This window comes from Pipistrellus hanaki (genome assembly GCF_964339955.1).
Source record: "Pipistrellus hanaki genome assembly, chromosome: 1".
Classification (NCBI taxonomy): Eukaryota; Metazoa; Chordata; class Mammalia; order Chiroptera; family Vespertilionidae; genus Pipistrellus; species Pipistrellus hanaki.
In genome coordinates, this window is record NC_140503.1 from 103,796 (window position 1) to 115,530 (window position 11,735).

General features: G+C 47.5%; 1 gene segment (V, D, J or C); it reads left to right on the forward strand.

Annotated features, from left to right (window-relative positions):
• Nucleotides 1-4,295: 4,295 nt before the first annotated feature.
• Nucleotides 4,296-10,252, forward strand: LOC311612754 (immunoglobulin heavy variable 4-59-like). The segment is given in 3 exons: nt 4,296-4,341; nt 4,423-4,727; nt 10,118-10,252.
• The last annotated feature ends 1,483 nt before the right edge of the window (nt 10,253-11,735 follow it).

The window sequence follows — 11,735 nt, forward strand, 5'->3', positions numbered from 1 at the left end:
TTTACCCTATTCCAGAGGTCTCCCTGTTTTGCTTTCTCCCACCTCCTTAATATATCACCAATGAATTTCATGTAACCCATCTACATCCCTTCCTTTGATTGCAATGTATAAATACAGGAGTAACCCACCATTATCTGGAGCATTATCTCAATTGATTGAGGTTCTGCTTACCATTATATGTCTACATTTAGCTCAAATAATCTGACAAAATTCTTCACAAGTGTAAATGTCTTTTACATTACCAGATCTTTATTTTTCACAATTGAGTAGTGTTTCATGGTGCAGAGGTACCAAGGTTATCCTATAATCTGCTAATGGGCACTTGGGCTGTTTCCAAAGCTTAGCTCTTATAAATTGCACTGCTATGAGCATAGGGGTGCATGCATTCTTTCTGATGAGTGTTTTGGGTTTCTTAGGATATATTCCTAGAAGTGGGACCACTGAGTCAAATGGGAGTTCCATTTTCAATTTTTAGATGGAAGTCATTGTTTTTTTAACCAAAAAGGCTACCCCACTTTGCATTGCTAATGGACCAAATAAACTATTGAACAAAAATAGACCCAGAGACATGGAAGTATGAACAGACCATGGAAGCTCAGAGGGAAGGCAAGGGAGGTTGGGTGGGAAGAGATCAACTGAGGAACTTGTCTGCATATATGGGTCACCCAGGGCCACTGACAATGGGGTGGTGAATGCCTGGGGAGGGAATGGGAGCAAGAGGGAAGAGAATAATGGGGAGAAAAGGGGGATCTATGAAATACTTCAAAAATAAAGATTCGGAGAGAAAGAGAGAGAGAGAGAGAGGGAGAGGGAGAGAGAGAGAGAGAGAGAGAGAGAGAGAGAGAGAGAGAGAGAGAGAGAAAGAGAGAGAGAGAGAGAGAGAGAGAGAGAGAGAGAGAGAGAGAACCTTCTGTTCACTGTCCTGTCATCCACTCCCACCTTGTTCCCTCCCACATCCATGTCACTCCTCACCTTCCCTCCTTAACTTCAAATACACAAACACAGCTGCAAATGGTTATTCTCCTGAGCATTAGAGAATTTGCTTCCCAACAGTTCTTGTCCATTTGGCTCCAATAAAATCTTATAAAACATTCCCTACATGTTTGGATATTTCTTACATAAACATGTTGTCTTTTCTTCATTTACCACACACGTTCACACATGTTTCTCCCCATGTGGAGAGGGAGGTGCACACAATTATTAAAAACCTGCTACCTGGATGGGATGAGTTCATTTAGTTCACAGCTGTTGGAGATGAGACAAGTTTGCTGTTAGTTGTCATGGACGTAAGTGTCCCATCTTTTTTCAGCCCAGCTGGCATGACTGGGAGATTGAGCATCAACCTATGACCCAGGAGGTCATGGTTTGAATCCTTAGTCAGCACACATGCCTGGGTTTCAGTTCAAACACCGGGATAATTGGCGGGGCGGGTACGGGGAAGAGGGTAGGAGGCAGCAGATCAGTGATTCTCATCATTGATGTTTCCATTGCTCCACTGGCCTCCTCTCTGGAGTGAAGAAAAGTGTATAAAGAAGGAGAAGGAAAGAAAAGCGGCTTCCCCAGCTGTGCTTTCTCCCCTGTGACACTCTGACAGGCTCCCCTGCTGGTTGAATCAGCATAAAATCCACAACATAAATGGGCCATTTTGAAGTCTTTGACCTGAGAACCTCTAAGCCTCTGTGGAATAGTTTTAAGAGTTTATTTGAGCCAAACTTGATCACAGGAACAGCGAGCCCAGCTTCTTCTGTCCCCTGGATTGGGGATTATCAAGTCCAACATTAAATCGGGGACCAGAAGGTTTAAGCAAAAGCGTGGACACTTATTACAAGCAGATTCAGGCTCCCCACAAGGGGAGGGCTCCCTGATGGGCTTCCCCTGAAACCTGTGGTCTCGGGTGTATATGGGCCACCAGCCTGCTCCGTGTCCACCCGGGTGCCCACCTGACTGGCCCTCATGGTTCCTGCCCAGCAAGGGACCTGCAAGTCCCCTGTCCCTTGTGTACATTCACCTTTCTGTCCCAGGCCCTCCCTCTTTTCCCAGGCCTCCCTCTCTGAGTCCAGAAACATTCTGCTATTGCTACCTGGTTGGTGCCTGTGCTTAGGCTTCTCAGACTGCGGATTCTGCCCCTGCCTACCACCCACCTGCCTTGGATTCCCATGGACCCTGTCCTGTCTGCATGCACATCAAGCTAACTCCCCTCAAAGCCACCCCTTCTGGGTGTGTGTTTGGAGTCCTCCGGGAACAGGAAGCTCATCTTCCTAAAACACAGGCTCTCCTTACAAACGCCAGAGTCACTGCTCAGCCTGGACCCCTCCTCCCACCTCTGCTACCCGCTCTGTATTCTCTGTTGTTGGTAGATTTCCATGGTGGTTGCTCTTCTCTCTTCTCAATCTCTGTTTGTTCAAAAGGAGTCACTGAGCAGGAGGGGCAGAAGCAAAATGGTGGCGTAGGCAGCTCTAAACTCCTGTTCCTCCACAAAAGCACCAGAAAACAAATGGAAACTCTCAGAACTGGCATCTGTTGGGCTCTACAACACAGTCAGACCTGCATCAACTGAGCCAACCCTGAGTCTAGTGCATGCTGCTCAGAGAGGGAAGGAACTGGGCTGTGTCTCAGGGGCTGAGCATTGGCCCAGGAATCACCAGATTATGTGTTTGTTTTCAGGTCAGGGAACATGCCCTGGATTGCAGGATCAATTTCATATAGGAGGCATGCAGGAGGCAGCCAATCAATGATTCTCTCTCATCACTGATGTTCCCCTATCCTTATCCCTCTCCCTACCTCTCTGACATCTATAACCATATATTATAAAGATTAATAAAAACATCAACATCAAATGTCACACACACACACAAAAAACAAACAAACAAACAAACAAACACCCGGAAAACCCAGAGGATGAAGGAATTACTACTTTAAAGTGCTGAAGAAAAATGAAAATCCATCAACTTAGAATTCTAAACTAACTAAAAATACATTTCAACACAAAATTGAGCCTGGTTGATGTGGCTCAGAGTTTGAGCTTTGACCTGTGATTCCATTCCTGGACAGAGCACATACCAGAGTTATGGACTCAATACACAATTGTGACCATGCAGGACACAATAGATCAATGATTCTGTCTCATCATTGAGGTTTCTGTCTCTCCCTGCCTCTCCCTTCTTCTCTGAAATCTATGAAATATATATTAAAATAAATAAATGAAATGGCTGTGGGTTTGATTCCCAGTCCTGGCAGTTATCAGAGGCAACTGAAAAATATTTCTCTCTCCCCACCTTTCTGTGTTCAATGTTTCTCTCTCACATCAACGTTTCTCACTCTCCTTTCCGTTTCCTCAAAAAAATCAATAAACACATCTTTAGGTGAGAACAAAGAAAAGAGGATCAAGCCTGTCTCATGTAGCTCAGTGGTTGAGCTTCGTCCCAGGACTCAAGAAGTCACTGGGTTGATTCCTGGCTAGGGCACAAGGCCAGGTTGTGGCTCCATTCCTAGTAGGGGCCACACAAGAGGCAGCCCATCAATGATCCTCTCTCAAGGATAGTTCTGTCTTTTTATGAGTCTCCCTTCCTCTCTCTCACAAAATAAAAGTATTTTTTAAAAAGATCTGTATCTATGCCTACCTCTACATCTAAATATATATGTATGTTTATATCTATATCCATCTATATCATGTATATGTATATGTATATGTATATGTATATCTATATCTATATCTATATCTATATCTATATCTCTAGGATAGGGGTGTCGAACTCAATCAGAGAAGGGGCCAAAATCTAAAATCCAGCCTAAATCGCGGGCCGAATGGTTTACTGAACAGTCATAAACTGACAATGTCATAAACTGACAGCGGAGTGCAGTGATGACAGCGCGGTGCGGGCCACATTGCAAGGCCTGGCGAGCTGGATTTGGCCCGCAGGCCTTGTGTTTGACACATGTGCTCTAGGAGCAGAGGCACATTGATATTATCACTAAGGAGTCACTGATTGTTCCCACATTCACTTCCTGACCATCTCCTGCAACACAGCCCTGGTGTGGAAGGAGAGGCCCCTGGGCACGGTGACCAGGACCCCAAGGAGGGCCTGGTTCTCTGAGGGCACAGTCAACACCTCCTTTCAGGAGAAGACCCAGAGACAGGGACCTCCCTCACCTCTTCCCTTTGTATGTGCAGACACCTCCCATATGCAAATGCCCACACGGCTACCAGACACACACCCAGTTGGCATCTTCTTAAATGCAGGGTCTCCTCACCCTGGAGAATGCTTTCTGGGGGACAAGGACCTCACCTGCAAGACATGATTCCCCTGTGGCTCTTCCTCTTCCTGCTGTCAGCTCCCAGATGTGAGTGACTCTGGGCTTAGACATGAGGAGATGGGGACCCTGCATCTGCGCCCAGGACTCACTGTGTTCTCTCTGTCCCAGGTGTCCTGTCCCAGTTGCAGCTACAGGAGTCAGGCCAGGGAGTGGTGAAGCCCTCGCAGACCCTCTCCCTCACCTGCACTGTGTCCGGGGGCTCAGTCACCAGCAGTTACTACTGGCACTGGATCCGCCAGCCACAAGGGAAAGGGTTGCAATGGATGGGTTACTGGTCAGGGGGTACAAGCTACAACCCAGCTTTCCAGGGCCGCATCTCCATCACTGCTGACACATCCAGGAACCAGTTCTCCTTGCAGCTGAGCTCAGTGACCGCAGACGACACGGCCATGTATTACTGTGCAAGAGGCACAGTGAGGCGAAGTCAGTGTGAGTCCAGACAAAAACCTCCCTGAGGAGGCAGCAGGGCTGGACTGCAGGAAGTGCTGAGGACACCAGGGGGCGCTCAGGGCCCAGAGCACAGAGAGCAGCCCCAGGAGCAGGGACAGAGGGAGTTGGGAGAGAAAGGTCTTCCTGTTGGGCTCAGGGATTTCCTCTCAAGCTCTCAGCTGCCTCCAGGGAGGGCTCTTCCTTCTCATGTTCTCACTGCAGACAACAGTGAAGGGCATTGTGTTTGCAGATGACATGGTGGCAGTAACCGGGAATCTCCTTCACCAAGTCTTTTATTTTCTATTTCTCTTTCTCTACAAGGAGACCATCCTCAGGGCTCAAGTCCTTCTGAGTTTTGGGAATCTTTCCCACCAAGAGAGACCCAGCGCAGCCCAAGCCCCTGTGTGCTGACCTCAGGCCCCTGCCCCCACCTTTCCCTCTCACAGACCCACCTGCCCCCACCTTTCCCTCTCACAGGCCCACCTGCCCCCAACTTTCCATTTCATAGGCCCATCTACCCCCATCTTTCCCTCTCACAGGCCCCCCAAGGCCATCATGACCAGGATCATCTCCCAGGTCCTCCCACCACAGCTCTCTGTCCTCCCTACTTGTTGGATGAAACACACAATGGATTTAAGCTAACAGAAAAGAGGTGGTAGAACTGGTCTGTATTTTCAATTTCTAGATGTTAAGAAAGTAACAACATCTTCAGTGAATAATATATGGAGTTAGACTAACACAGGAGATTAAACATAGGTGACCTTCAAGAAGTCTAAGGAAACTCTCCAACATGGAACACAGAATAAATTTTCCACAAAATGGCCAAGTGTCAGGAATGTAAGAGACAATGGAGCAGTCAAATATCTATAATAATAAAAGGGTAATATGCAAATAAACCGAACGACCAAATAGCAGAATGACTGTCCAGATGACCTTCTGTTGACCATGCTATGACACACACTGGTACCAGGCCAACCAATGTGGCTGTAATGTGATTGGGTGGGGGCCCCACATTGCCCAATAATTGTCCTGAAGAGGACAGCCCAGGCCATCCTCTGTGGCTTGATTGACCAGGGAGGGGGGCTCTGCCATCAGTCACCCCACAAAGGAAGGACCAGTCAAGCCAGGCGACTGCATGCCACACCTGTTTCCCACAGAGGGAGGTGACCAGTGGTGGCGGAAAAGGAGCAGAACCTCACAGGTGGCAGCAAAGAAAAAACCACTCATGAGTCAATGACCAAGATTAATATAAATATTATTGTAAATGTCACATAAAAAAACACCAAAACCAGAAGACAATGGAACATTGACTCAAAGAGCTGAAGGAACATTAAGAAGTTCTCAATGTAGAATTCTAAACTAACAGAAAATCCATTTCCAAACTGGATGAAAACGATATTACAAAATATTAATTTTGTGCGATGCAGCTAGAGTGGTGATTGAAGAGAAATGAATAGCATTAAATGCTTATGTTAGATAAGAATAAAGATCTTTAAATCAATCATCTAAGACTCCAGTTTAAAATATTGAAAAGGGGTGAGAACCAATTTGGAGGCAGAGGTAAGTGCATGTTCTCGCTGCCGCCCACAACCATGTGAAATGCACAACTAAAATAGAGAACAGCCATAATTCCAGACTGGGTTGGATTCCTGGTCAGGGCACTGGCCTGGGCTGCTGCCTGGATCCCCGAGGGCCTTGCAGAAGGCACCTAATCATTGATTTTCTTTAAATACTGATGTTTCTATCTCTCTCCCCTCCTTCCTCTCTGCAATCAATAAAAATATGTTTTAAAATAAGAATAAAAAGTGAAAAGGAAGAAAAGGAAGGCCTCATGGTCTTTGACCTGCCTATGCCTCCCCTCCCCCTCGTGATCACACTTTTCAAGTGGTGGTGTCCACCTTCCCAAAGGAACAAGGGACCACAGTCCCAGATCCCTGTTTCTGTCTGTTCTCACCTGGGCTGTGGGAGGATGGACACAGGTGGCCGCTCTCCTCTGAGAAGGGAGGTCCTCACCTGCCCCCAAGGAGTTCTAGGTGCCTCAACTCTCTCCCCAGGGTTTTGTTCTAAGAGCCAGCATATTCCTTTTTTATCTTTTTTCATCCTCTCCCAAGGATATTTTCCATTGCTTTTCAGAGAGAGAAAGGGAGGGAGTGGAAGAGAGAAACATTGATGTCGAAGAAACACATCACTAGGGTGACTCCTGCATGTGATCTCACCAGGGTAAAGGCCAGGGAGGAGCCTGCAACCGATGTATGTGCACTTGACCAGAAAGAAATATAGTGGCAACCATAATTTGGTAAAAACTGCTGTTTGAATTTTAACCCTTCTAGTTTGGCTCTTGCAGCTGATTAAACATGGGGTGGGGGGGAAACTATTTACCTCAGCTTTCAGGTGGAGACTTGGAGGCTGAGGCAATTTTCCCTTGCTTGGGACCAGGACCACAGGAGATTAATTCCCACTAACTCAGTAACCTTCAGAGATAGAAACTGTAGATAACCTCTGAGTTCTACTTCTGTGTTATCGGCTATTGCAAGATAGGGCCACATTCCAATGTCCAGCAGGATGTGACTAGCAAGGACACTGTGGGCTGACCCCAGTTTTTAGAATGTAGTCTTTCAGATTTAGAATTTAGAACAAAGGAAAATTCCTGTGGTTTGAACCTTTAAAAGGGATTGCCTACCCCTGAAACGGTGCAGTCGTGCGGAGTCCACCTATGTGTGGTGCTCTCCCGGCTGTCCTGGCAAGATATTTCAATAAATCTTTGCCTGCTTTTTAATCAGAAACATTGATGTCAAAGAAACTCATCACTAGGGTGACTCCTGCATGTGATCACACCAGCGCAAAGGCCAGGGAGGAGCCTGCAGCTGAGGTACATGCACTTGATCAGAATCAAACATGAGATGCTTTGGTTCAAAGACCTACACCTTATCCACTGAGTGAAACCAGCTAGGGCCAGGAATCCATTTTCAATTGTAATGTGTTAATTAATTATTTCTATTTTAATTTTCTATTGTTGAAAGTATAACTGATTAACAATTCCCCTTCCATTGATCTCAGCCAGCAAACTGGCCCCTACTACCTGCCAAGGCTCCAAGTATAAACGATGGAAACTCTCTACTGTGAGAGGCTGGGAAACAGGGCTTTTTCACAGGAACACCAGGGAAGTTGAGGGATGTGGGTTTTCGTGAGGCAGCTGTGTGCTTGTGAGAGTGGTAGCAGGTTAGAGACAGAGGCTGTGGCCACAGCATCCAGCCCAGCCTCTCCTGCCTCCTTACATGCATATGTTAGAGTTTTGTGGAGGTTCTGATTGAGGAAAATCACAAGAAGAATCTTTCAGACTCAAAATAAAAGCATCATTCAATGCAAATTCTTATTCCTAAACCACAGAAAGGCAACATGAACCATGGCAGGTGAAGGAGAGCGAGAGGAAGCCCCATCCACATGCCTCTGGGGTAGCACCCCTGGGTCCTCATCAAAACCCCAGGAAGGAAGACTCTCAATCCTGGAAGCTGCCCCCCCAAAAATGGAGTCAGGGTGACTGGTATCAAGAAAGGAGGGAGGGAGGACAGGTCAGGACAGGACCAATTGTGGCCAGCATCCTTGAGTCCTTTCCCATCTGGGGTCGCCCCTAGGATGACAAGATCAGGCATGCAGCCCACGGTCACAGATGCACCTTATATGCAGACTCCATGCAAATGGGGCTCTCCTCCTGCTCATAAAAAGGGGCCCTTACCTGGCATGTTGGGGAGACACCCAGAACCCAAGCACCTGAGACAGGACCCAGCGGCTCCACCATGGACTTGGTGACAAGCTGCGTTTTCCTCCTGATCATTTCTCAAGGTCATTGTCAGGAGTGGGGAGTGCTGAGCCCTGTGCCTGTGCCTCTTTGTGCTTCCATGAAATTCTAATTCCCCCTGTGTCTCTGTGTTTGCAGGTGTCCAGTGTGAGGTGCAGCTGGTGGAGTCTGGGGGAGGCCTGGTACAGCCTGGGGGGTCTCTGAGACTGTTCTGTGCAGCCTCTGGATTCACCTTCAGTAGCTACCACATGAACTGGGTCCGCCAGGCTCCAGGGAATGGGCTGGAGTGGGTCTCATTCATTAGTACTGATGGTAGTAGCATATATTACGTGGACTCTGTAAAGGGCCGCTTCACCATCTCTAGAAACAATGCCAAGAACATGCTGTACCTGCAAATGAACAGCCTGAAAGTCGACGACACCGCTGTGTATTACTGTGCAAGAGACACAGTGAGGGGAAGTCAGTGTGAGTCCATACACAAACCTCCCTGAGGAGACAGCTGGGCTGGGCCTGGGAGGCACCCTTGACACCAGGTGGTGCTCAGAGCCCACAGCACAGAGAGCAGCCCCAGGAGCAGGGGCAGAGGGAGGTGGGAGGGAAGGGCCTTCCTTTTGGGCTCAGGGATTTCCTCTCAAGCTCTCAGCTGCCTCCAGGGAGGGCTCTTCCTTCTCATGTTCTCATTGCAGACAACAGTGAAGAAGGACATTGTGTTTGCAGGTGACATGGAGGCAGGGACGAGGACTCTCCATCAAGTCTTCTATTACTGTTTCTCTTTTTTACAAGGAGACCATCCTCAGGGCTTTCCTTGTCCTTGTTTTGTGATACCTTCCCACCAAGAGAGACACCAGGGCAGCTCAGTCCCCTGTGTGCTGACCTCAGGCCCCTGTCCCCACCTTTCTCACAGGCCCACCTGCCCCATCCTTTCCCTCTCACAGGACCACCGGTCCCTACCTTTCCCTCTCACAGGCCCACAGGGCCACCATGACCAGGATCATCCCCCAGGACGTCCCACCACAGCTCAGTCCTCACTACCTGTTCGATGAAACACATAAAGGATTTAATCTAACAGACAGGATTGGGTAGAACTCGTCTATATTTTCAATTTCTAGAGGTTAAGAAAGTAACAACATCTGCAGTGAGTAATACATAAAGTAAGACTAACACTGCAGATTAAACATAGGTGACCTTCAAGAAGTCTAAGGAAACTCTCCAAGATGGAGCACAGAATAAATTTCCCACAAAATAGCCATGTCAGGAATGTAAGAGACAATGAAGCAATCAAATATCTATAATAATAAAAGCACAATATGCAAATAGAGTGATGACCAAACAGCAGAACAATCTTCCCGATGACCTTCCAGATGACCACGCTATGACACACACTGGAACTAGGCAAACCAATATGGGTGCAATGTGATGGGACGGGGGCCCCACCATTGCCCCATTATCGCTCCGCATTGAGAGGCCCATTCCACTGGACAGTGACACTGTGGCGGGTTTGGTGGCCAGCCAATGATCACCCCACAGAGGGAGGCCCAGACAAGCCAAGCGATTGCACCCCACGCCTGTTTCCTGCAGAGGGAGGTGCCCCATGTTGGGGAAAGGGGGCAGAACCACACAGATGACAAGCAGTGGCAGCAGCAGGGGCTGGTGCAGCTGTCACAGCTGGTGGAAAGAAAGCTCCAAAAGGCCCTGATCACCGGCCAGGGCTAAGGACCCTACCTAAGGGGTCCTGGTTTATGAGAGGGGGCAGACCAGGCTGAGAGACACCCCCTGTACTGTGCATGAAATTCAAGTACTGGGCCTCTAGTCTACATATACAACAGCCTAAACATCCGAATGACTGAACCACCATTTGACTGATCACTATGAGGCACACTGACCACTGGGGGGTAAACGCTCAATGCAGGAGCTCTCTGTGGTGGTCAGTGCGTTCCCACAGCAGGAGCACTGCTCAGCTGAACAACAGAGGCCAGGCTTATAGCTAGTGAGTGCAGCTGCAGTGGCACAAGCCTGTCCCACCTACATGGCAGTATGCTACCGAGCAATGGCTGGTGCAGCAGGGACATGATCAGCTGGAGCGGCATGGGATTTGACCCAGGGTCAGCCTCCTCCCTGGCCACCTGCTGTTGGGTGCCCTACTACATCCCTCGAAGGATGTTAGACTCCTGCTTTCCAGCTCTATCACTGCAGGTCCCAGGGTGTCCTAAATTGCAAGAGGGCACAGGCCACCCTGAGGGACTATGCTGATGCCTGCAACCCAGGTACATGCCCTTTGCCAGAATCGAAGCTGAGATCCCTTGGTTCGCAGGGGTATGCTCTATCCACAGAGCCAACCCTCCAGGACTAGGACCCCCTTTTTTCATTTTAATTAACTAAGTCTTTATATTTAACTAGAGGCTCAGTGCATGAAATTTGTACACAAATAGAGGTCCCTCAGCCCTGCCTGCACCCTCTGCATTTCAGAACCCCCTAAACCTATTTCTTATATAGCTAAACTCTTCACATAAAAAAATAAATAACTAAACTATCTAGGAAACCCACCTTGAACAAATGTCTTTACAATGTGTATTAAGTATTTTTATACTATATCATTCTTTTTCTTTAAGAACTACTTAAAGTGGATGCAATGTAATTTTTATTCTTGCATCTGAATTTTTTCTTCCTGGTCTTGTAATAGCAAAGCTTATCCAATAAACATTTGCCCATCAAGGACTTATACTTGGTTCAGTTTCAAGTTGTTAGTTGGTTCCCTGCCTTTTTTTTTTTTTTTTTTTTTAATAAATTTGGATTGTGATAGTAAGCTTCACTTTTAATAAAGCCTTTGGTCATGATTGGTCTTTACAAGTTACTACCCTGGCTTTTATTATTAGGATAATATTTTATTGTTAAAAGTATCACAAATATCCCCCATTGACATCAGCCTACCAGCCAGCCCTTAGCACCAATCAGGATTCCATCTGTAAATGATGGAAACTCTCCACTGTGAGAGGCTGGCAACAGGGCTTTGCATAGGAACCTCAGGGAAGTTGAGGGAAATGTTCTGCTTTCGGGAAGCAGCTGTGTTCTCCTGAGAGTGGCAGCAGTTAGATCAGAGGCTGCAGCCACAGTGTCCATCCCAGCCTCTACTGCCTCCGCACATGCATATGTTAGAGTTTTGTGGAGGATATGATTGAGGAAAATAATAAGGATAATC